General features: G+C 35.4%; 1 long non-coding RNA gene and 1 pseudogene across 5 annotated transcripts in view; one reads left to right on the forward strand and one right to left on the reverse strand.

The window, feature by feature from the left end:
• Positions 1-27,582, forward strand: part of LOC123386161 — a 1,074,166-nt gene that overhangs the window by 313,280 nt on the left and 733,304 nt on the right. The gene's annotated exons all lie outside the window — the stretch shown is intronic.
• On the reverse strand, positions 19,545-19,643 carry LOC111561078 (annotated as a pseudogene).

The raw sequence follows: 27,582 nt of genomic DNA on the forward strand, positions 1-27,582 counted from the left end.
AAATATACAATATTGTTAAATATAGTCACCATGCTGCACATTGCATCCCCAGAACATATTTATCTTATAACTACAAGTTCTTACCCTTTGATTACCTTTACTCATTTCCTCCACCACAGCTGCCAACTTTGGAAACCATCAATCTGTTCTCTATATCTGTGTGTTTGGGTTTTGTTTTGTTTTAGATATCACATATAAGTGAGATCATTCAGTGTTTGTCTTTATCTGTCTGATTTAATTCACTAGCATAATACTCCTAAGGTCCATTCATGTTGTCACAAATGACAGGATTTTTTTACGGCTGAATAATATTCTGTGTGTGTGTGTGTGTGTGTGTGTGTGTGTGTGTACGCACACACATGTAGCTACAAGTAGAGAGAGCATGAACGGGGGAGGGTCAGAAAGAGAGGGAGACACAGAATCTGAAACAGGCTCCAGACTCTGAGCTGTCAGCACAAAGCCCAATGCGGGGCTCGAACTCACCACGAGATCATGACCTGAGCTGAAGTCAGAAGCTTAACCGACTGAGCCACCCAGGCACTCGTCATTCATATCCCTTGATAGGCTCTAGGGTCTGAGCTGTCAGCATAGAGTCCAAGGTGCGGCTGGGACTCACAGACCGTGAGACCATGACCTGAGCTGAAGTCAGACACTTAACAGACTGAGCCACCCAGGCACCCCTCTACCACCTTTTCTTTATCCATTCATCCACCAATGGACACTTAGGTTGTTTCTATGTCTTGGCTATTATAAATAATGCAGTAGTGAACATGGAGATGCCAGTATCTTTATAAGATAGTGATTTTTTCCCTTTGGTTATATACTCAGAAGTGGAATTGCTGTATCATATGGTAGTTCTATTTTTATTTTTTTGAGGAATCTCTATACTGTTTTCCATAGTGGCTGTACCAATTTACATCTTTAGCCATGAACAAAGGTTTCCTTTTCTCCACATTTTTGCAAACACTTGTTATATCTTGCATTTTTTATAATAGTCATTGTAATAGGTCTGAGATGTTATCTCATTATGATGATTAGTGATGTTGAGCACCTTTTCATGTACCTTTTGACCATTTATATGTCTTCTTTGGAAGAAGGCCTATTCAGTTCCTCTGCTCATGTTGTAATCAGGCTTTTTATTGTTTTCTTTGTTATTGAGTTGTATGAGTTATTTACATATTTTGGGTATTAATTCCTTATCAGATATATGATTTGCAAATAGTTTCTCCTATTCAGTAGTTTTTTGTTTGTTGATGGTTCCTTTTGCAACTTTTTAGCTTGATGTAGTCTTACTTGTTTATTTTTAGTTTTGTTGCCTTTGTTTTTGGTATCAAATCCAAAAAAAAAAATGATCACTAAAACTGATGTCAAGGAGTTTTTCCTATGTTTTCTCCCACTAGTTTTATGGTTTTAGGTCTTACATTCAAGTCTTGCATACATCTTGAATTGATTTTTATGTTGGTTTAAGATAGTAATCCAGTTTTATTTTTTTACATGTGGCAGTCAAATCCTGATAGTTTCACACGATATACTCTGTGTACGTGTGTATCTTGCTCATACTGTAGTAAGTGCAGTTGAGATGGTGTTGAGAAAAGAGCACTCTCACCTCATTCCGTGCAGTCGTGCAAGATTCCAGAATGGGGGCTCTGCTGTATCAAACGTACAGCTACAAGGTCACCATAAACTGACAAAAAAGAGGAGAGAAAGAAGGATCACATAAGACGTTTTATAGGCCAATCCTGGCAGTGTTGCACGTGAAACCCACACACATTCCCTTGGCTAGTCATATTTCACATCTAAATAAAAGAAGGGCTAATAAAGGAGTCTAAGCATGTGCCCAGTAGAAAAGGGAAATGGAAGCTGTGACCAACTAACAAGCTGTAGCCGTAAAAAGTTGGGAGCCCTTTACTAAAATTAAATCATTTTTATACACTAACAATGAAGCAACAGAAAGACAAATAAAGAAACTGATCCCATTCACAATTGTACCAAGAAGCATAAAATACCTAGGAATAAATCTAACCAAAGATGTAAAGGATCTGTATGCTGAAAACTATAGAAAGCTTATGAAGGAAATTGAAGAAGATTTAAAGAAATGGAAAGACATTCCCTGCTCATGGATTGGAAAAATAAATATTGTCAAAATGTCAATACTACCCAAAGCTATCTACACATTCAATGCAATCCCAATCAAAATTGCACCAGCATTCTTCTCGAAACTAGAACAAGCAATCCTAAAATTCATATGGAACCACAGAAAGCCCCAAATAGCCAAAGGAATTTTGAAGAAGAAGACCAAAGCAGGAGGCATCACAATCCCAGACTTTAGCCTCTACTACAAAGCTGTCATCATCAAGACAGCATGGTATTGGCACAAAAACAGACACATAGACCAATGGAATAGAATAGAAACTCCAGAACCAGACCCACAAACGTATGGCCAACTCATCTTTGACAAAGCAGGAAAGAACATCCAATGGAAAAAAGACAGCCTCTTTAACAAATGGTGCTGGGAGAACTGGACAGCAACATGCAGAAGGTTGAAACTAGACCACTTTCTCACACCATTCACAAAAATAAACTCCAAATGGATAAAGGACCTAAATGTGAGACAGGAAACCATCAAAACCTTAGAGGAGAAAGCAGGAAAAGACCTCTCTGACCTCAGCCGTCGCAATCTCTTACTCGACACATCCCCAAAGGCAAGGGAATTAAAAGCAAAAGTGAATTACTGGGACCTTATGAAGATAAAAAGCTTCTGCACAGCAAAGGAAACAACCAACAAAACTAAAAGGCAACCAATGGAATGGGAAAAGATATTCGCAAATGACATATCGGACAAAGGGCTAGTATCCAAAATCTATAAAGAGCTCACCAAACTCCACACCCGAAAAGCAAATAACCCATTGAAGAAATGGGCAGAAAACATGAATAGACACTTCTCTAAAGAAGACATCCGGATGGCCAACAGGCACATGAAAAGATGTTCAGTGTCGCTCCTTATCAGGGAAATACAAATCAAAACCACACTCAGGTATCACCTCACGCCAGTCAGAGTGGCCAAAATGAACAAATCAGGAGACTCTAGATGCTGGAGAGGATGTGGAGAAACGGGAACCCTCTTGCACTGTTGGTGGGAATGCAAATTGGTGCAGCCGCTCTGGAAAGCAGTGTGGAGGTTCCTCAGAAAATTAAAAATAGACCTACCCTATGACCCAGCAATAGCACTGCTAGGAATTTATCCAAGGGATACAGGAGTACTGATGCATAGGGCCACTTGTACCCCAATGTTCATAACAGCACTCTCAACAATAGCCAAATTATGGAAAGAGCCTAAATGTCCATCAACTGATGAATGGATAAAGAAATTGTGGTTTATATACACAATGGAGTACTACGTGGCAATGAGAAAAAATGAAATATGGCCTTTTGTAGCAACATGGATGGAACTGGAGAGTGTGATGCTAAGTGAAATAAGCCATACAGAGAAAGACAGATACCATATGGTTTCACTCTTATGTGGATCCTGAGAAACTTAACAGGAACCCATGGGGAAGGGGAAGGGAAAAAAAAAAGAGGTTAGAGTGGGAGAGAGCCAAAGCATAAGAGACTGTTAAAAACTGAGAGCAAACTAAGGGTAGATGGGGGGTGGGAGGGAGGAGAGGGTGGGTGATGGGTATTGAGGAGGGCACCTTTTGGGATGAGCACTGGGTGTTGTATGAAAACCAATTTGTCAATAAATTTCATATTAAAAAAATAAACATTAAAAATTAAAAAAATAAACTAACAGTTGATTTTTGAAAAAAAAATAAATAAAATTAAATTAAATCATAACGGCCTGTTACCAATCACTAACTTTCCCAGTAAACCATCAATTACATTAATGTGTAATCCCAATATTTCATAGCACTGGGCTAGATCTGCAGGACTATACCTGAATTTAGGTCTCTAAGAGTCTCCATGGCTGCTTTGTTTTTTAGGGGAGAGCTTGACTTATGAGTGCTCCTTATCACATTAATTTCTTGTAAAGATGTTTATTACTTTTCAATTAAATTTGTGAGAAACTATCTAGGAAAACTTGACCCATTTCTAACCCCTGAACCTGAGCCTAAGAATATAATTCTGCTTCAGTATTAAAAAGTCACTCATTCCATCACCTAATTCAGCAACTTACTAAAATAAATCTGTATTTCTATAGATCTGTGTCCATTATGAAAATGGGATCACTTGGAAAATATCTCTTTCAATGAAAACACCAATAACATAAAAAAAAAAGATAGCCATTAAATTTAATTCCCTAATCCTCAGCAAACTCATAATTATTTTCATACATTTCTTAAATGAATTTATGGTAAGAATAATTTTACATCAGCCTGGTGTGGTCCATGTGGTAGAAATATTTATTTCAAAGTACATTTCAATGAAAGTAAAATATAAAAAATACCATGTTCAGATCTTTGACTTCTGAAAATCTGCTTTGCGAATAAAAAATACAATAGACAAGTTACAACAACTACAGAGATATCAGTTATCACACACCAAATATATGTGCAAATTTTACATGGTTTATTTCATCCTAGAGGAGCCGAAAATGCTTCATTATGGACAGAAATTATCTCGTAATAGAACATTCATCACTTATATAATACAAGTCCTTTCAGAACAGACCAAGCACACTGTTACTGACAACTCAAAGGCAACTTTTGAAAGGACTAAAACTGAAGGTTATTTTTGCCTTTCTCATTTTAAGACTTTGCAAAAGCACAGAAAAGTTCTAGCCATTATTTTTCCCTATTATGTGTGTGGAAATGGAGTCAGAAAGCTAATGATTTCATCTGTCATATGAATTTCACTGTCTTTAAGTATTATTAATAAAATTATGGCATCTTCTTATTGTGCTTTCTGCAGTGACCAAGAAGTGATAGAGGACTTGGCTCATCTTGAATGGATCTGAAAGATAGTTGGACAGGTTTTATAACTGTCTAAAATAGAGGCCAGCAAACTATGGTTCATGGGTGAAATTGAGCCATCTACCTATATTTTTGTATGTACCACAAACTAACAATGATTCTTTTACATTTTTATTGTTAAAAAAATCAGATTACTTCATGATACATAAGAAGTATTTGAAATTCTGGTGACCAAAAATAAAACTTTACCAAAATAACAGCTACACTCATTCATTTATATATTCCGTGACTGCTTTTGAACAAGAATGGCAGAGTTCTGTAGTTGTATCAGACTATTTGGCCTACAAAGTCTAAAATATTTTCTTCTTGATCCTTTCTAAAAGAAGTTCACTGATTTCTCATCTGAAGCAAAATGGAAGTTACAGCACTTCTCACTCAGAAAAATAGGGTTCAGTAGGGTAACGGCAATATGTGATCTAAGACCAGTATAATGTGCATCACTATGTCCCCCAGATGAGATGATTAAGAATGAGTTTGCATTTTACATAAACTCAGCTGAGTCACAACAAAATTAACCTAACAATTAATTCCTTACATCTTCAACTTCTGAATGCCCAAGGAAAAGTAAGGGGAGAGAGGATGTGGAAGGAAATAAAATCATGTAGATTCAATCAGAAATGATTTATAGAAAAAAATACATAATTATCTAATAACATAAAAAAAGTGAACACATTTCATGTGGCTATCTTTCACCTTAATCTGCAAAAAAAAAAAAAGCTGATCTGGTACAAAGGATATTTGTTTATGACAGCAACAATTTGAAACCCTTAGGGGAATGCATAGCATTTTGCCTATAAGAAATGTGGATGAATTTTATAGCTTAGAGTCTATGGTTAAGCAAAATCAAATAAGATAACACAAATACATAGGCATCTGAAAAAATGGCAAAGAACATTGTTTCTGTGGTTCTGTGATGTGGCTTAAATATCTTTATCCATCACTGAGACCTGTAGACTTCCAGTATTAATTTAGACTTGCTGACAGTTGTGTGGGAGGAATGGTGTCAAAAATACAGCCATACACTTTTCACCCCTTAGTTAAATGTCACTCACAGTTTCCAACATGAGCCTTTTATTGACTGAGTTTTCACCTCGGAGGTGAAGATTGGCAGCCCAGAATGCCTGGTTGTTCTCGACTGGTTATTTGTTTGATGCGGAGTCAAATAAATGCTTAAGTCAATCAAGAGATTTCCAATTGCTTTTGAATTTGCAGGGTGCAAATAAAGCTTTGCCTTTGAATGGATAGCAGATTTAACTTCATATTACAAGACACACATCTATGTCATTAGAAGCACTATTTTTAAAATTGTTCCTATGTAGAAAATAAGGTAACAAGCGAAAAAAAAAAAAAAAGTGGATTCCGGCCAACATTCTGACATATTTTTCCCTTAGGGATTTAGAACAAAATTGTTGCCATTAGTTCATAATGTGAATTGATGCCTCAGGATATTTTTAGGGAAGAAAAACTTTAAAACAAATGAGAAATCATATCCATCTAAAACAGCTACAGGCAAAAGGTGTTATGCTTTGTGATAAATTGGGATGTGGCTTTTAAATAAGCAACTCTCAATTTTCAGTTCTAACACTTCTTGCTTTCTATCATATATTCTGGGTATTACAAGTAAATTGTCTCCAAAGAACATTGTTTATCATGAGTACCAATGATGACTGCAAACAAATGACCCATCCTTGCATTTTAAACATAAACTACCTAAAAAATGTACATGGTAAAGTCTAAAAATAAGGTTCTGAAAAAGTTGGCTTATATTTTATAACTTGTCACCATCAAACAATGATATGAAAACAGTGGGGACCTATTGTAAAATATCTTTTGAATAATACATTCAGAACTGATATATTCAGAATATAACCTTATTCAATAACATGATTCTAATGAGTTTATTGGTTCATGAACTGCACTCACAGGCTTTTTGTTTGTTTAACTCTTGGTAAGTGATCCTGGATGAAGTATGAAAACCCATTCTCTCTCTTAACCAGGCAGGCAAAGTGATGTTGAGATGGTTGATTGTAACTCTGAGAAGGAACATATTAGGACAACTAAAAGCATCAACTAACCCATTACTAAGGGCTTACTTTGTGCTTGGTCCTGTTCTACATAAATACTATTAATATCCCTAACATAGGTACTATGAATAACTTCATTTTACAGAGGAGGACAGAGATATTTAGAAAAGCTAAGGAGTGTTGTCAAGATTACACACAAGTAAATGGAATGGAAATGAAGAATGATGTGATATGGCTACTCCAACGTCTTCCATAAAACAGTAACTAATACACATTCTTCTTCATAGATTTTAACACTGAAATATTTTGGATTGATTGTAAAAGCAGTCAATATACTAACATTAGATTTATAGGAATACATTTATTGACAGATGATCTATAAGAAAAAATAAGTCTCGGACTTGCTATGCATATTAGTCGTTACTGTTTTGAATTTCTATAGTATGACTGGGCTAGGATGTTGGAACCAGAGGAGATGATAGAGTCCCAACTCCACCTCTTATTAGCTTTGGGACATGAATCGTTCTGAATGGGTTTCTCCTCTAATCAAGTAAGTCTAATGAAAACATGCACATCACATTCTTATGAGAATTAAAGAGGAAATGTAATTAAAATGGTCTTTATGAAACATAAGGTGCATAGAGTTACAAGTTGCAAATACAAAAATATCACATAATCCTATATAATAGGAACATTCTAACAACAAATGCATGGTCTTATTTATGTACATGTCAATTTTTATTTTATTTTGATATCCCTTAGTATTTCTTATTATAGAATCAGGTCCTAAAAACTGAAAAGAAAAAAAAAATGTTTGCATGTCACTAGCATAGGTATTGACAACCAGGGTATTAGCATTACTTGGCTGCATTCTGTGTGTTTTCTTTTCAAGTTTTACCACAAAAATTGTTGGGAATTTCAGAGGACATTTCTGCAGATAATGGTTTCAACTGGACTTTTAAATACACAAGATGGTTTATTTAAATGTATTTTCCGTGAACAACTGGAGCCTTTGGAAGTATCAGTGCTCACCCAGTGAGAAAATGCTATTTAGTCCATAAATGGAAGCCGGGTGTTTTTTTATTAGATGCTATGACTGATGGAAGATTGGGTGTGATCCTTACTAGTGGCTGGTTCTACACCTTGCATAGAATTTCCAGGATTTACTTTCTTCTCAATTATGAAGACTTGGTTATAAGCTTACTGGTTGGCAATCCATGACAGGTTTACTGAGGGCAAAATAAGTGCATGGCTCTTTGCTGCTAGTTCAGTTAATGGCACAAACATCTATAGAAATGATAATTAGCATCCTCCATCAATCCACAGCTCAAATATCTGCTTTTTCACAGAAGTTCTAAATCATTTAGGAAATAGATCGAAGAAGATGAAGAGCAAGAAAGGGAAGGAAAGAGAGTGACTCATTTTCCCACACACTTAGGCCATCTGGATGTGTCTGCTTTCCTTCTATCTCTATTTCGTCCTCTAAGAGTGGACATGTGTGTTCTCTTATAAACAATATATCTTGCTGGTAAGTTTTCAAAATCAACCTTGTTGAAACAGAAGAAGTGAGAGAGGGCACAAATTTATTATTATTTTTTAAATAGTCTCTACACCTAACATGGAGCTCGAATTTACAATATTGAGATCAAGAGTTGCATGCTCTACTGACTAAGCCAGGCAGGTACCCTGAGAGAGGGCATAAATTTAAAGCAGTGTTTAAAAAATGTGTCCTTGGAAAGAATAAAGCCTGCTGAACACTGTTGTATGTATAAGGGACTGATGGTAGCTGCTGCTTGGGATGAGAAATAATAGTTTGCAAAATAACTCTTTTTTTTTTTTCAACGTTTATTTATTTTTGGGACAGAGAGAGACAGAGCATGAACGGGGGAGGGGCAGAGAGAGAGAGGGAGACACAGAATTGGAAACAGGCTCCAGGCTCTGAGCCATCAGCCCAGAGCCTGACGTGGGGCTCGAACTCACGGACCGCGAGATCGTGACCTGGCTGAAGTCAGACGCTTAACCGACTGCGCCACCCAGGCGCCCCTAAAATAACTCTTTTTAAATGTTTATTTGAGAGAGAAAAAGAGACAGAGAGAGAGAAGGGCAGGGGGAGGCAGAGAGAATCCCAAGCAGGCTCTACACTGTCAGCACAGAACCTAACGTGGGGCTTGATCTCAGGAACCATGAGATCAGACTTAATTGACTGAGCCACCCAGGTGCCCCAAAGAACTCTTAAGTTCTGCTCTTGCCTCTCTTTAATATTACCTTGGATGATCATTTCTTGACCCCAAGAACTCAGTATGCCTTTTATTTTGAACTTGAAAAGCAAGAAGATAAGTATCGAACTAATTTGATTATTGGGTAGGAACAAAGATGAGTATATAATTTTATAGCTAGTCAAATTGTCATTTAAGTAATATGAAGACGTGAACTCATAGAAATAGTAGCATGGTGGTTTCCGAGGGCTGAAAGTGGGGGAAATGAGCAGATGTTGGTGAAATGATCCAAGCCCCCAGCTTTAAGATGAGTAAGTTCTGAACATCTAGTGAATAGCATGGTGACGATAATTAATGATACTCTATTGTTTACTTGAAAATTGTTGATAGTAGATCTTAAATGTTACTATCGCACATATAAAAGGTAATTATGTGAGTGGATGGAGGTGTCAATTAACCATATTGTGCTAATCATTTTGCAGTATGTATATGTATCAAGTCATCATACTGTATACCTTAAACTTCTATGTTATATGTCAGTAATATCAAAGCTACAAAAAGGGAAAAAAAACATGGGAGAAATAAACCCACTGGTACATCCTGGGTTATATGCCCACTCATAAGAGACAAGGATGGCAGCATGCTGCAAAATGAAAAATATAGCAAGAGTATATAACCCTTCAGACCATGTATAATCCCAAAATACAGCATCATGGAGGATAGAAGCCAGAATTCAAGAGAGATACTCAATAATTGGGTCCAGAAATTTTAGCTATTTCCTCTCTAAAGAAGAAATAGATTAAGCAGAAAAATAAGAGTTAAAATCTGAATAATATAAAGGAAATTATTAACCTGATAAAGATTATACATCTATGACTATAAAGCAAAGCAAATAAAATACATTCTGAATGGGGAAATCTGTTCTGTGTTCTTGGGTGAAACAACTTATAAATGTTTCAGTTTCTCCCAAATTAAATCTATACATTTAATAAAACTGTGAAAATAAACCTACCCGATGAGAGCAGGCAAATTCTATTTTTTCAGAGCTATTCTACCAAAGGAGTCAGCCACCATCACTGACTGCATTTTGCAGGAGACTCAAAAGCAGGCAGAAGAGTGGGAAAGCTTTATAGTGGAAAAAAGGGAAGGCTTTAAGTATGTTCCTATGGTATGTGGTGTGGTAAAACCATAGACTAAATAGAAGAGTGGTATCCTTTGTGATTGGGTAGGGGTTCATATTTGGCTTTCTCTGATTGTCCTAAGGTAGAAGTGGGGACAAAACTTAGGAAAGCTGTCTGTTATTAACCAAGTCCTGGCTCTTTTGGGCCAATTGTCAAAAGGGTTATTGTTTGGTTTCTTTGACTATTTACTAGTGGTAGTGGTCTGACTGTCCACACAAGAGGCTAATTGCTATAGATAATGGGTTCATTTCCTGGACTGCTTACTTCAGATTGTGGGTTAAAATACTATTGTTATGTATGATCTGGACATTTTATATTCAGTCCTTCACAGTCAGAATCAGTGACTGATGAATTTTAGGAGAGACCCTCACAAATTAAAAATTTGTGTTGAAGAACTAAGGACCATAGAGAGATAATTTAACTTCAGAAATGAATAAGGAGGAAAGATTTATGGTAAAATACATACTAAATGTCATATTAATAAAAATAATATGTTAATGACAGTGTGTCTTAAACACACAAATGGAATAAAATGGTTATTTCAAAAAGAGTTCCATATATATTTGGGAAACTAATTCCCCATGATTAAAATGACACCATGAATAATTTGTAAAGGACAAACTATTTAACAGACGGCATCAGGAAAATAACTTCACTAAGAAGAAGATTAAACTGACCTCTGAATTCTAATTATGAGCATCGAAGAGTCAAAGATAAATCTACAAATTTAATAGACAACCACAAGAGAAAATATCTTTTTAAATAAAACTACAAAAGTAGAGATTCTACAAAAAGTAGAATAAAATAAATAATAAATAATAAATAATAATAAATTATTATTATTATAAATAAATAATAAATAATAAAACTACAAAAGTAGAATTTCTACAAAAGTAGAAATTATAAAGATAGCACAAAAATTCTTAGCAAAGGATAAAAGAGCAACTTAAATAAATACAAGGTGAAAAGAAGATACTTGTAATTCTAATTTTAAAGAAGAGCAGTAATGGATAAAATCTAAAATTAGCCAGGTTATCAAAAATAAAATAACAAGACTCCAATTAGAAAAATGAGCAAGGAACACCATATAGAGGCAGTTTAGAAATAAGAAAAGCCCAAAGACAAGCATATCTACAGATGCTCAATTTCATCAAGAAAGAAAGAAACCCCAAAAGATATCCCCCTCACCTAGCAAGGTGGCAAAGATTAGAAAGTGTATCTACCAAAATATTGGTGGACACGTAGGCCCCCTTAGGTACTGTTAATGTGAGTGTAGACTGGTGCAACCATTCTGAAGAGCAATCTGGCAGTGCTTGGTCAAAATCAGTATATTTATAGATACCTTCTGATGCACCAGTCACCTATCTGGGAATATGCCCCAAGGAAATATTTGCATAGCAACATAGTCATCTGAGGATGTTGCTGGAGGTGTTGTTTACATAGCCAGGAGCTGGAGGCAATTTAGATAGCCATCTTTCAGGGAATGACAAAACATAGTAGATCTTCATTCTGGAATACTGCATAGCAGTAGAGGGGACATAAAAAACATGTACACAGCAATGTGAAAAAAGCATATTGCCAAGTTAAATAAAAATAGAAGGAATTTACGGGGGAAAAAAAAAACTACAAAATGCATTTGTAAGAGTGTATATAAATCAAGTGCCCTAACCACATAAGAACAGTTGCCTATGGGAGAAAGTAAGAGTAGGGATGAGTTAAAAAGAAATGAACAAATTAATAAATGGAACAAGAGAGACCCAATGCAAGCCAATGATGAGAATGTTTTATTAACTAAGGATCTGTTGTAACTCAGATTTATATACTTAAGGACATAAGTAAGTGCATATAAACTAAAAGCATTTATTCTGCCTTGTCCTAGCAAATAGCAAATTGCTTTTAGGCTCTAAGCAGAGAGGGGTGTGGTCAGAGTATGGGTACTAGCATTGTCATCATCAGGAGCCCGGAAGATTACACAGGCACAATACCAGAGCTTATACAAGAGAAAGATAGGGACTTATTAACATATGCTGTATTATTAACATAATGCTCTAATTATTAGCATAATGCTGTAGGAATGTGATGGGAAGACATCCCCCCTACCCCCACCCCAGAAGCAAAGACAAACCACTAAAAAAGAGCTACAGATCATCTTACCTGATCAACATCAGCCATCATCCAAACTGATAGCCTATGGATGGATGAGCAAGGGGGTTCTGAACTATTCAAATATCCCCTCTGATATCCTTCCATGTTGTGAATCATCTTGGTTAATCTGGTGGCACAGCAATAGTATCAATAGTAGCTCTTAGATTTAGATCTTTGCAGAAAGAGACAGATTTTATATATTTTTTAACTTTTCTAGAAATTTAGAAAAAATAACATTCACATCTAAGCATTTTAGAAACGTAGATTTTGCACAACTGCACCTGCTTCATTTTAGTAGTGTCTGTCAACAAATGCATGCATCATTTAGTCTTTAATTCCATCAACATCTATTAATTATTTGGGCCTGACACTCTGTTGGGTGCTAAGAATATGTGACTTTGAAAAATGTGTAGTCGCTTTCCTTGAGGAACTCAGATATAAATATTTTTTTATGCACAAAAATCAGAGCCAGAAGTATAAATAGAAAAAAACACATCTCAGTAGCAGGTGAGATGAAGGGACAAGGCAGATAGAAAAGCATGTGCAAAAACAGAAGTTTGAGAGTTTGGCTTCTTTATGGAATGTTGAGAATATTTTCCAGCAAGAGGGATTGGTACTTAGGAGGGAGTCTGAAAAGGAATATAGTTAGTGCAGTTGAGACTGGCTTATAAATGTTTTTCAGTGACATCATCATGGATCTACACCTCACTAGAAGAAAATGGAAGAAGTATCTTGGGTTTTAAGTAGAGGGTGACATGATCCACTTGACAGTTTGAGCAGTAATTTTGGCAATGCATTCTTTCTAGGCTGAGATTTAGGTTCTAGTGTAAATGTGGGCGGAGGGCTGAATAATAAGTGCATTTCATCTCAAGAGAATATGCTCCTATTATTCTCCCATTCACCCCAAGTACTCATTAACACATTCCTTCAAAAATGTGTACTTTGAAGTCAACTCCTATCTCATGGACCTATCTCAAATCCGAAATATTTATCAAACTATTCTAGCTCCACAGGAGGTTTTTTCTGTGCTCATCTGTTACCTAGGGATTGTTCTTGCTCCTGCTCTTTTATTTGATATTTTTGTATTGGTTTTGAAAATAATAATTAGGTTCCTATGTTTGTCATACAAAAAACAATTTTACCTGGAGTATGGCAAGGAAAAAGAGACCTGTGTCTCTCTGGCAAATAGTTTTATTCTCCTTTCTCTAATTTTCTCACTTTTGCATAAAAAATAAAATAAACAGAGGGAGACTGAGAAAGGAGGGGGACCTGAAAGAGAATGTGGCTCATCTTGGATCTGTGAAATCTGACAAAGTGTATTGAAATAGAAATATAGAGGTATGCTGTTTGCTATGCAGGTTAATATTGTGGTATGCGTAAAAGTTCTGGAAAACGTTTCTCTGTTATATAGAAGTTCAACAAGACTTTAGTTGTTGTTTTTTTTATATAATGTGTAGTATTTTGTGTGTGTGTGTCCACAAACTTACCCACATATAGCTATCTTATTATTTAGATGTAGACCTTGATTTGCTGCCACTAGTCTGGCACAAAATTTTTTATAGGAATAGTTTTGGATGAGAAACAATGTCATCAATAAGAAAAAACAAATATATACTTTATAGGCCCTGTTCCAAGAACCCCTGCTACTGTTTATTTGGCTGTTTTGCACATCAGTGTTATTAGATGATAATGAGACAATATAATAGGTTATGTTACAAAATGCTAATTATTTACTGCCACATTATGGTTTTTTTAATTCAGGTAAATTTATTTTAGAAATGTTGGGAAATTCATAATGTAAAAACCTTATGAATCTGTTCCTTCCTTTTTGGCAACACCTTGTGTATAAACCATGCGTGCCTTGCCTTTATGTATTCATGTATCTCGCAAAGTAGAATTTTATTTCACTTATCAATATCATGGTAATTTTTTCATATTATAAAAAAGAAAATTCTTAAAAGCATAGTGTTATGGATACAGATTATTCTATAATAATGGATGCTCTAATTTGAAAAACTTTATAGCATAGAGATTATGAACCTGAGCTCCAGAGCCAGACATGCTTTTTTAAAAAAAAATTGATTTTAGAGAGTGAGCACAAGCTGGAGAAAGGAGCAAAGAGGTGGGGGGAATCTTAAGCAGATTCCACACTTATCATGAAGCCCAACGTAGGGATTGATCCTACAGCCCTGGGATCATGACCTGAGCAGAAATCTAGCTGGTCACTCAACTGACTAAACCACTCAAGTGTTCCAATACCTGAGCTTTAATTACCACTTCACCATGACTGACATGTGAACTTGAATAAATTCTTTAACCTCTTACTCTCTGTTTCCAAATATGAAAACTAAAAGGAATACCTACTCAATATAGTTGTTCTTCTAATTAGATGGTTTTATATATGTAGAGCAATTTATGTATCCAGCAACGCATAGATATGATACATACAATATAAATAATAGATATCATTTTTTAGATTCCATATTGATAGCCATTTGGATTGTTTCCAACTTTATAGACGTATGAATAACAATATGCTTAACAAATTTGAGTATAAACCTCTCAAAGAATATTACAGCCAAATGATTTGTAATTTGACATATACTGCAAAATCACCTTCCAGAATAGGTACAAAATTTACACTATTATCTGTCAGGTTGGGAGAGACTGCTTGATAAGCATTAACATGCCTCATAATTAAGTAGAATACATTTTATTGGCAGAAAAATTAAATATTTTCTTTATAATCTATAATTTTTCATTTTTAAAATTTCCTTGTTTTATCTTTCCTTTTTGATTTCTTCTTTGAGACATAGTTTTAATAGTTTTAGTATTCTATAGATGATATTTAATTCATTTTGGGGGTGTTTTTTTTTGTTTATATTTGAATGTCTTGAGTGGAAATTATCTGCCTCATTTATGATTTTAGCTTGTGCAGACTTTTTAATATTGTTTTTCTGACTTACATGTTTTCCTGGCATATTTGTGATTATTAGCTTATCATCTTATTTTAGTTTCATTGTGTCTTCTGTGTTAGACCATGTCTTGAAACTACCAGACATTTGGACTTTTTTTCATGTTTGATCTGTCTTCTAATACTGAAATTTAACTCATTTGCATTTATTGCTTTAATTAAAATACTTGTTCTTGAATCTGTCATCTTTCTTGTCTTGATGTTAGGTGTTTACTGTTTATTCTTTTCCTTTTAATTTTGCTAAATATAACTAATGCCTTCCTTTCCCCCTTTCTTTTCTCTGTGGGAAATCACATCCATTAGTATAATGGTTATTATTAGTTACATCTGTTTTTATCTAATTTCAAAGTTCTTAAACCCTATAAGGTCTTCTGGTTCAAAATAATTTTTGACTAAAGCCTTTACCAGAATCTCTTTAGTTTCAAGCTAAAATATGTATAAAAACTAAAACAATCCTTGCCAGAAAAAGGGATTGTAGACTATTTGAGAAATGTCCACTACCTGTAAGTATGATCTTCCTGCTATAGATGTAACTCAGGAACCAGATTGATAGAGCAAAAGGTAGCTGGACAGTTATGTACCTCCCTCCATGTCTGACTAATACAAAAGCTCAGATCCTGAGCCACTGGGAATATTAGATATAGCTCTTCATAGAAAATGGAGGAAAACATGATACACACAAGCAGAGTATGTTGCTCCTTTAGAAGAGAAAGAGCATATGAAAAAGAAATTAGCAAATACAATAAAAAAGCAACCTAGCCAACAGGACAGAGATACTGCAGGGGCTCAGACCAGCAGAAGTAAGCCTGTCACTCTTCCAGGCCCAAAGAGTTTGATTCCCAGTAATTGAAGGAGAAAATGTTGGAGAGATCATAGGTATGTGTAATTTTACATTGTTCTTGACAAATTTTTTACTGTGGGAGTACAATAGTAGTCAATACTGACAGTTACTGGACCTCAAACTACTCTCAAGTACAAAAATGCCCTGGAAAACAAACAAATAAAACCCCATAACACATTCCCAATTTATCAAGAAGGAAACAGCAGATGTTTTGATTATAATACATTTTAAGCAAATCAGCCTCTTAGGTAGAAATATGTTCACTTGAAAAAAAATATGTATGCTAGCTTCAAAGAGATGGAATCATAGAACAGATTAAAAGTGAATAAGTTAGGATTGTCTGGATGGCTCAGTCAGTTAAGTGTCCTACTCTTGATTTCAGCTCAGGTCATGATCTTACAGTTCGTGAGATTGAGCCCTCTGTCAGGCTTTGTGCTGTCAGCTTGGGATTTTCTCTCTCCTTCTCTCTCTGCCTCTCCTTTAACTGTTCTCTTTCTCTCTAAATAAATAAATAAACAAACATTAAGAAAAAGTAAGTTATCAAGGACTAGAGCTCTGAATTTGAGGCTGCATATAAATTTACATAGTGCAAAAATTCTATTTGGAATGCTTTATTAACCTGACATTTGCAATTGACATATACATCAGTGTGTGCCACTAAGACCAATCAGAGTTGTGTAAGATCATCAGACATTGTGCAATTGATCTTTGGGAAAACTGGAAGAGGGAACCACCTCTTCTGAAACCTGCCAGTATCTCTGACTGCATTCAGCAAGTATATATCTCATGCAGTTAATCCCTATGGTTTTTCATTAATGAAAGTCAACTTCAAATCTTCTCATATTGGTTTCCTAAATATGAATCTTATAAAGTGGACGATGGTGATTATGATGAAGACAGTAATAAAGCCCACCATTTAATGAGACATATGTTTACCTAGTTTTGTGATGTTATTTATATTTACTGCAATTAAACCTTCCAACAATGCTATTATCTCCATTTCATAGGTAAAGAAAATGCTCATGAGAAAGAATATAATTCACAGTGACATAGTTATAAAGAAATATCATTGGGACTTAACACAGCTACTTGACTCCAAACACTGAGATCTCTATCTCTTAATGGTGCTGCACATATCATGTAGTCAGTTGATGCTGTTTGCTCTCTATAAGGTTATATTCCCAGAGAGAACAGGGCTTGTTGACAAAAATGTGTCCCCTCCAAGTCTCCAGGAAGACATTTTAACTAAATTACATCTCGTCTATTGATATAATGAGGTAGGTCTTTCACAAAAATTCAGAGTTCCTTCCATTGTGTTTTCCTATACAAAGTATAATTGTATTTTGTTTCTGTTGCATTGAATCATAGCCTTTTTTTAAATCCTTTAAGGAAGACTGGAATGTTAATAATGATAAGCTGTTAGGAAAAATTAGTTTTCCATCAATGAGATATTATTTGTATTTAAATGCTAGGAATCAGCTCATTCACTAGAGTGTGAACCTGATATGCCATTTTTTTCCCCATCTTCTTTCTGGTCTTCCCACTAGTATCAATGAAACTGCCCTGTATATTTATTTTTCTTTTTAATGAGACATGATGATTGGAACACATGAGTTGAGAATAAAACTATTTATAGTGAATTATTTGTATTTTGGTAGGAAAGTCGGAAAAATTGTTCTGTAATTCAAGAGAATATACCCACAAGTGAGTAGGTGGGACCCCAAAGAGGGATGACAAAAGGGGTAATTTGAAAGAAAAGAATAATCCCTATTTATATATTTGCTTTAAATTCTACCTCCTTCTAAGATTTTAACTCCATATGCTTTCTACCTATTTAAAGATTAGTAGGGAAAAGGCAAGAATAAATATAGGTACAAACTTTTTTGTACCAAATTTGGCCATTATAAACAATTTCATGATCCCTTCTGGTCTTTCTGGAAACACCTCTGGCAAAGACTTGCAGGATATTGCATCTTTTACTGTAATCATACTAAGGTCCAGGGCTTTAATTGTGTTGTGGTATCTTAAATTGATTAGTATCTTTGCATTGAGGCAAGCTAACCAAAATCTTAGGAGATTACAAAGTAAACTAGAATTCCATTATATTAATAGATATGTCAAAAGCACTGTAATATTTTACTGGATGACCAATACAATTCTTTCCTCTGAGAAAACTACTTAATTAACTGGTACATAATAAAATGTTTGTTAAGCATCATTTTAGCTAAGAGAGAGTTCGTTCAGTAACCTTGATGAGCAAAATCCTAAAAGCCTGATACATCTATCTCTACTGTTAGGTGTACTTGATTCTTTTCCTGGGACTGTTATGAAAATGTTACCAAAATTGGGTGGCTTAAAATAATAGGAATGCATTCTCTAACAGCTCTGAAGGACAGAAGTCTGAAATCAAGATGTTAGAGGGCCACACTCTATCTGGAGGCTCCCTTCTTTGTCTCTTCCAACTTCTGAAAGCCAGAGGTATCAAGTGCCTTCCTTGGCTTGAGGCAACATCACTCCCATCTCTGCTTCTATAGTCACATCACCTTCTCCCATGTTTGTCTTCTCTTTGTCTTACAAGGACACTTGTTACTGGATTTAGGTCCTATCTGAATAATTCAGGATCATCTCTTTTCAAGATTCTTTTTGTTTTAAATTGTTTTTGAATGTTTATTCTTGAGAGAGAGAGACAGAGGGCACAAGCGGGGGCGGCTGGGGGAGTGGGCAGAAAGAGACGGAGAGAGAATCTGAAGCAGGCTTCAGGCTCTGAGCTGTCAGCACAGAGCTCAGTGTGGGGCTTGGACTCACAAACTGTGATATCATGACCTGAGCCAAAGTCAGATGCTTAACTGAGTGAGCCACCCAGATGCCTCTCATTTCAAGATCCTTAATTACATCTACAAAGATCTTTTTTTTTTTTTAACGTTTATTTATTTTTGAGACAGAGAGAGACAGAGCATGAACGGGGGAGGGTCACAGAGAGAGGGAGACACAGAATCCGAAACAGGCTCTAGGCTCTGAGCTGTCAGCACAGAGCCGACGCGGGGCTCGAACCCACGGACTGTGAGATCATGACCTGAGCCGAAGTCGGACGCTCAACCGACCAAGCCACCCAGGCGCCCCCACAAAGATCTTTTTATTCCAAACAAAGTCACACCCACAGTTTCCAGGGGCATAAACATTAAAAACTTCAACAACAACAACAGAATACTTCACCAGTTTGTGTGTCATCCCTGCCATGCCAGTCTTCTCTGTAGTGTTCCAATTTTAATGCATGTGCTGACAAAGTGAGCACCACTGCCATTTTTTGAGATCATCGGTCAGTCCACTACAGGCATCATATAGTTGAGAACTAGAGTATCAAATGTCCATTTGTCCAGGTGCTGTCTCCCTCTGCAGTAGATAGTGTGAAGAGTACATAGATCCTGGGCCCCTTATTTTTCTTTGACCTCTTCTTTTCTTGATTTTTAAGTAGAACCTCCCCCTTTCATTAACTCACTTCATATATTTTAGAAACTGACAGAGACATAGCATAAAAGAAAGTAAGTGGTATGAGATAACTTTGTAGAGATGGAGACCACATAATGTAGCATCTTGAGGCAATAGGAAAAATGTGAAGTTTATTCAAAATAAAGTGGAATACTTATAACTAGTGAAATTTATCTATATTTTTACCCATGTTGAATTATGAGTGTCTTCATACATATCTCCATATATGTAAATGTCTAGGCTCAAGAACACTCTTTCTTGTCTAGATACAACACTGGAACTTTCAATACAGACAAGTTGAGAATAACTTCCATGGGGGCCAATGCAAATGAAAAGAAGATATGTTTATATTGCTGTTTCCATGTCTTAGAATTCAGTTTTTCCATTCCTCTTGTAAGGTGCTAACTGATGTTGGTTAAAGGATCAATATAGGGTTGGTTTTGCAAGACAGTGTGGACAAGACTCAGAAACTTTGTCAGGATTTCCAATTTTGCTACTGTTCTTTTGACTTCTGAACCTCACATATTCTGCATTCTGTTTTGACCCCAGAAGGTACTACAACACCTTTCCACTTCCTCCACCTAACTCCTACTCACGTACACACAATTTTTTGTCATTTTTGTCAAACCATCATCTGTTCCTCCTTTGTTAGTTTTCTCCCAAACCGTACTGTTACCAGTACACAATCCATCTCCTTAACTTAAGCAGCTTCTAAAATCCTATTGCATCCCCCCACCACTAGTCAGTGATAAATTAGAACAGTCCTAAATCCTTGCCAGCCCTTTATTTCTCTGCCTAAATACCTAAATATTCATGTTCTTGAACTTCTCATTCACTCACCACTTCACAAAATATACTGATTTCAGTGTTCATATATAATGTTAAGAGTTTATTTTATGTTACTGTTAAATGTTTGCACAGTTGTCTGGATGGAGCCTTCCATCTGTCCACACAAAGGAGCAGACATTCCACATTATGTCAATGGGTTGTTTCTAATGACATATGCACTCAGATGGAATGTGAAAATGAGACTGCAGAAAGTTTGACCCATATGTGCAAAGAGAAAGAACATTTATGTTAATGCTCATTATCTGACTATTAGAAACCTCTATCAATCAATCCACTGTAAGGTGTCAGTAGTTTTACAGGAAGTGGAAGATATAGCCTCTGACATTTGGGAATTTACAGAATAAACAAATGCATATCACCAGAAATAAGAAACCATACAGAAGAAATTGGAGAGATGTGAGTGTCTGTTGAGGTCAGGATGCATAAATTATCCACTGCAAGAGATATCTGAAGAGTTTTGAGATGGCATGGTACGTGTGTGATGATGGTTGGGGGGAGGGGCGGCGGAAACTTGGCTCCAACTCTAATAACTGTATATCCCCAAGTTTCCTATTTTTCAACTGTCAAATGGAGATGCTGATGTCATCTCTTTCCAGGACTGTTAGTAATATTAAATGAATTTGTATATGCAACGTATATGGAATATGTTTGCTTATGTGTTAATTCTCTGCCATCTGCCCTCCCTCAGAAAGTAGACTTGGAGTCCATGTTATAAATCCAGCATTACAACATACCTGTCTTGAAGATGACTATATCAAGGTGGCTATACAAGCCGTGGTGAAAAGAATGACAGATATCTAACAATTTAGGGAGATACCCATGTGTCTAGAAATTTTACTGGTATAAAAAAAATTTACGACATACATAGAACAATATACCTAAGTAATTATATTCAAAGTTAACTTTATGATGTCTTCAAAAATAAACTTTTTAGTAATATTTCAGTCTTTATTGTTTTTAGGGGATGGTGCCATCTAAGTGGCTCTTTCTTTTGTTAATGTTTCTTTAAAAAAATTAAACCAGTGATAATTTTGCATATGATGTTTATCAACTTAAACACAGATATCAGGAAAACTTATGGCATGCTGGTGACTAGACACTTTGTGATTAAATTTGTATCTTTTGTGGATATATGATCATACAAAAATAGGATTTTTATGCATTTATTTTAGATTAATTAAGCTTGCTGATCACATAATACTGAAATCATAAGTTCATGATACCTGGGGCGTATTGTATATTAAGTTAAAGAATACAACATCCTGGAGAATAAGGATACAAGAGCATGTGGAGGGAATGAGAGGTATAAAAGAGCAATATATGAGTAAAGGCAAAAACAATAGGAGATTTTTTTTATGAGCTAACTAAAAGAAATAGAAATGTATTTGTATTGCATTTAGATTAAGGTGAAGGCATAGCTATGATACTACAATATTTCTCCTGCTTGCCAACCCGTGAGTAGCCTGTATGGAAATGTCAGAAAATTTTGTTGTTACCAACCAAAATGAAATCCTACTCTATCATCTGTAAAGTATTCTCAGTTATTGTTACACGTCTGGGAACCAAATCCTGAAGGACTGAAGCTATAGCCTTTGTGACCAGCATGGCATCTGCCATATAACGCGAGCGCAGTGAGTTTGAGAGTCAGAAAGCATGAATCCAAATTTCTTGTCTGTCACTTAATTACTGCCACCTCAAGCAATCATTCATCCATTTTAAGCCTTATAGTCTTAAGCTCTAAAATCAGGATAATGTATCAAAATGGCATCTCAAAGCATGAGGATCGAATAGTATCATAGTTCGGCGTTAAACCTAGTTACTCGTTTATTCAAAACAAGTAACTTTTCTCCTCCCTGTATCTAATCTAACCTCCACGAGAATGAGCTCAGGCTAAAACACTTACATATATAGTAAGGATCCATTCTTACATAAATGGTCTGTATGGCACCTTCAGTGCGACATCAACCATGGAAATACTCCCGATACATCATACTGGAACATCAGCGAAGTCACTGCCCATACTTGGTGTGAGGTTCACCTTGATGACTGCCTACTTGCATTGTGCTAAACTGTGCAGAGGTCTCATAATTTTGAATTTGTACAGTAGAGGAAATTGTTTCATGCATTTTAGATTGACATAAAGGAATTTAGTGTCATAAAAGCAGGGGATAATAAGTTTTACCTGGGAGTGATTCAGAGGAGGGAATGATGGGGAGAACACTGTTTCAAATTCAAAATGCCTTGCATGTGTCTCATGATGTTATAAAAATAACTTTCCAAGAAGTCATGGCCCCAAATGCATCCCTTCCCTAAGAATCCGCCCTCTGTGAATGATGATAGTATGTTACACCCCTTAGTTATGTTGGGGTTGAAAATAGTTAAACAATCACTGATTTTAAAAGCATCATTTTTTTTCATAAAAAATAACTTTATCACTTATTCTGTTGTTTTCTATAGCATGGCTTCTCCATTCCTTGATTTTTATTTTGCATCAGTGATATTTTTTTTTACACGCTACCACAATTACCCACTCACAGGGATTCTATTCTAAGCTGCACCAGATCTGCAACAACTACAAAATTCTGTTTCAAACAGTCTTCTGGTATTTTTTCTTACTCTTCCAACTCACTTACTGCCCACTTAGATGCTAATTTCATCAATACTTCAAACCATTAATTCTAAGACTTATGTCTTTTCTCCCCAGGTCTCCATATCTTTACTCAGGCCAGATTCCATATTTTAATATTAGATAAACTTGAATGTACCTAGTTTGAAAAGAATAAATAAATTGAACGTTTATTTAGCCCTCTCTCTTTTCCCTTAAGAAGTTCGTGTTTGACAAACCTATGTTGCAACCACATAAAGCATCAGAACATTGCTTAAAAGTTGTTGTCTGCCCCTTAGAAATCCTATTTTGTGACTGTACTGCATGGTGTTAGTGTTGTGAGTCATGACTTCTCTCTGGTTTCGTTTGAGGTTCCCTCAAATATCTCTAGGGTTTTTTCATGATTGACAATAACTTCCTATTGTTTTTTTTTAATTCTCTTAGCATAACACATTTTCCTTTTTCTATTTTTTTTTTTGGTAGGATGCATAATTTCTTTGTTGTTGAGGCTCAGCAGCTTAAGTCGTATAAAACTGGTATTGGTGTTGAAGACTTTTGCATCAGATTTTTCTAACATATGAGATGCTCTATGATATGATTAAAGCCTTCCTCCATTAAAAAAAATCCGTATCTAATCTATTCCAGTTTTGTTTGGTTTTCTATTTCATGAACCAATTGTCCTTATATTGGATCCTTTTGGATATTTTCTATTTCTAATAGGCTGAATTCACATACTTGAATACACGTGTAACTTTAATTTGCCTTCACTACTTTTAAGAGTTAATAAATAAATTGATTTTTAGGCCCATTTATTCTGTTTCTTAATATTTTAACATACAATGGTATTATAATGATGCCATTTGGCTTAAAACATGTCCTTTTTTCTCAAATCTTCCTTTTCATCTATTTTCTTTCTTAACTATAGTTTGAGCTCTTGTTTTATGGAATTTAGATTCTTATTAGCTAGTTATAAAGCACAAAATGATCAAGAGGGCTCACCTTCTGTTCTTTGTGTTATATTTTTTCTAGGATGATTCTTTGTTTTTTATTCCTTCCAATATATCAGGATCTCATGGTATAGTTCAAAGAGATGGAGAGAACTGGCCTCTGACCAGTGGAAATAGAGTCACGATTAGTCATTCAATGAAGATATGTCAGAAAAGGGAGGTTGGCAAAAAGCTACAGACTGAGAGTCTGTTTTTTGTGTTATCGCTATTCTCGTGTGTCCAGGGCAACGGAGAGTTCATCAAGACAACCCAGTTGAAACAATACTCTCTCTTCTGAAAGACTTTTTAGAAATTTCTGTCTACCTGAAAGGTGATATTACTTTTCTGGGAGGATTGGTATAGATCATTTCTCCAATTCAGCATTTAACTGTTTGGCTTTCATTTGGTCTTGTTGGCAAGGGGCATTATAAGAATTGTCAGAATTTTGTCATCTCTTAAGTAAAACTTCTGTGACATTACTCTTTGCTGAACATATTGTTATCCTTCTGGTCATCATCTCTAAAGTATATCACAGGAGGTTGTGCAACTGTTCTCTGTTGGTTGCTGATGTTGCCTTTTTTTTCTTTTTGTCCCTTTTCTCATAGGCATCAGGGTAGGACATGACCCAAGGAATTTTCTATTTTCCAATTCAATAGTAAACCTGCATAAATAATGTTGTTTATTTCTCCAATATAAATGAGTATCCATATCCTCTGCCACTTTGTAGGTTGGCTGCCTCCATATGTTAAGAATTGCTTATTTACCTATTTCCCCAGCCCTGACCCCTTTCCTCATCAAATCAGTCCCAGCAAGTTTTGAGTACAACGTGCTGAAAGATGGAATGTGCCCTGAAACTACCTTTCCTGACTTTATAGATTAATACAATTTCTAGCGTAGGCCCATGGGCATCTCAAGAATGTGAAAGCCTAGGAACCATTTAATGTAAAAATCCCTTTGAATAAAAGACTCTACCACTGCTTGAGATTTTTAAATACTTTTCCCTAGATCTGCGTAGAGATTTCATGGACAGGAATGAAACAGGAGAGCATAATTTAAGGTTTTCTATTGTCCATGGTTTGGTTTGTACAGAAGATTGTATAGACAGAAGTTAGTTATCATATGACACCTTTACTTAATTTGGCTTAATTAACAAGTTCCACTTTTCTCTAGAGGAAATCCTGGGCATGGCAGACAGTATGGAGGTATGGCTTGTATGATAAATGGAAATGCTAAGAGCTTCAGATATTATCTATGTTTATTGACAATACACAGTGACTTCGTTAATAGATAAGCAGATTAGGTATGTATTATGATCTATCTGTAAATTGATAAACACTGAATCATATTCCAACTGCCGAACATCATAAATTCTTCATGAAGGACCTCTTGTGACCGACCGTGGAAAATTCCTAAGTGGATACTTAGGGAATGGTTTTTGACTAGCTTGTGGAGTTTTTAGAGTAAAAACATCACAATGATTACTATTAATATCTACAGCTTCTAATTTATTGAGCACTTCACCTGGAATATAAAGACCATAGAGGTGTATGTTTGCTAAGACGTTAATGAAACCTTGTTCTTATAATTATAAATAATATTATGAAAATATTGCATTGATCAAGACCTTTGAAAATATAAGAGAACCTTACAAGAAGTACCATATTAAAAATGTTATTTCTCTTGAAGTAATTATACCATATTTTTTAGAGGTCTTTGATAATTTTTCTGATTCTTTTCTCTGCCCCATATGCCCCTAACTTTTGGAAGTTATCTTTTGTCATATCCTTTTTATTTATAAAAACTACATAAGTCTTTGACTTTTAATATTAAGACAACTCGGGGGGGTGGCTCAGTCGGTTAAGAGGCTGCCTTGGGTTCAGGTCATAATCTCACGGTTTGTGGGTTCAAGCCCCACACTGGGCTCTCTGCTGTCTGCGCGGAGCCCACTTCAGATCCTCTGCCCCACTTCTCTCTGCCCTTCTCCCTTATGTTGTCTCTATCTCTTAAAAATAAATAAAAAACTTATTAAAAATATTAAGGCAACATAAATTCAAGGTGTAGGTTTAGACTTTCTTCTCACTCCATGCCCAATTATAGTTCTCTCTCTCCCTCTCTCTCCATTCCTCTCTGCTTATTAAGATTTAAGGCCAATTGACAGAAGAAATTAACAAAAAAATCCTTTTGTATCAATCAGCACTTTGTTTTATTTGGGTAAATTTTAAATCAGTTTTAGTAGCAAAGTTATTATTCAGTTGAGAATAAAGACTATAAATGCTTCAAATTTTATACCTGTTATACCTGTTCCAGGTATAAAATTTATTGTTCTTTGTTGAAAAATGTTTACATAATTAAAATAGTCTGAAAGGCTAAAAAGACCCATCTAGCTTTCCTTATTGCCTACTCTTACAAGACACCAATGCAAATGAGTTGGTGTTGGTTACCAGACAATAATTACATTTTTAACATTTGTGTGTGTGTGTGTGTGTGTGTGTGTGTGTGTGTGTGTGTGTGAAGTCACTGCAGTTGTAGATTTTGAAAGCCAGTGGAATAATTTAATTTCAGGGGTTTTTTTGGATTAGCTTTCTAGATAGAGCTTAGGTAAAAGAATAGGACAAGGTTTCCTTAAATTGATGGGGTGTAACATCTAAATTCAGATATTGCTTTTGTAATTTAATGGATATCAAAATTTTTTATGTGAGATTTCAGAAAATGTACTTAAGATTGTCACCACTTTGTACAATTTAAGAATTATGTACTTTGGCTATTCTAATGGAGAAACCTCCTTTAATTGAACTTCTGGATCCTTCTGATGTTATATTTTATCCTCAGGGAATACTGGTTCAGTGAAACTCCATTTTACTGATTATTATTTGCTCTGTAGTGTTCTGGACCTACTTCCCTCTTTCTTATCCTTTAGAGAAGCAATGCATGTATGTCAGCCCTAGATTTAACCACATGGACAGCAGCTAAAATAAGCTCTAGGTATTTGTTTTGCTTTTGCTTTTTATGTTCATAGTCAAATGCTTTTGATAATAAAGAAGGCACTTTCCTTTATAGTGTATCAAAGGTCTTTATTCCTATGCTTAGTCTCTTTGTCCTATTTTCCTAATGTCATAAAAATTAATATGCACACAAACTCTCCACATTTCATTCATTCTCTGTGTATTTTGGAGTTCTTTTGGAGACTCCATTACAATAAGCTGAAGTGGTATCCAAAAAGTTTCAGACCCTTAAAGTTGCTCTGACTTAATTTAATTAGATGAATTATTTAAGAAGAGCATCCTTTGATGTACTAATGCTGCTCC

This window comes from Felis catus, chromosome B3, assembly GCF_018350175.1.
Source record: "Felis catus isolate Fca126 chromosome B3, F.catus_Fca126_mat1.0, whole genome shotgun sequence".
Taxonomy (NCBI): Eukaryota; Metazoa; Chordata; class Mammalia; order Carnivora; family Felidae; genus Felis; species Felis catus.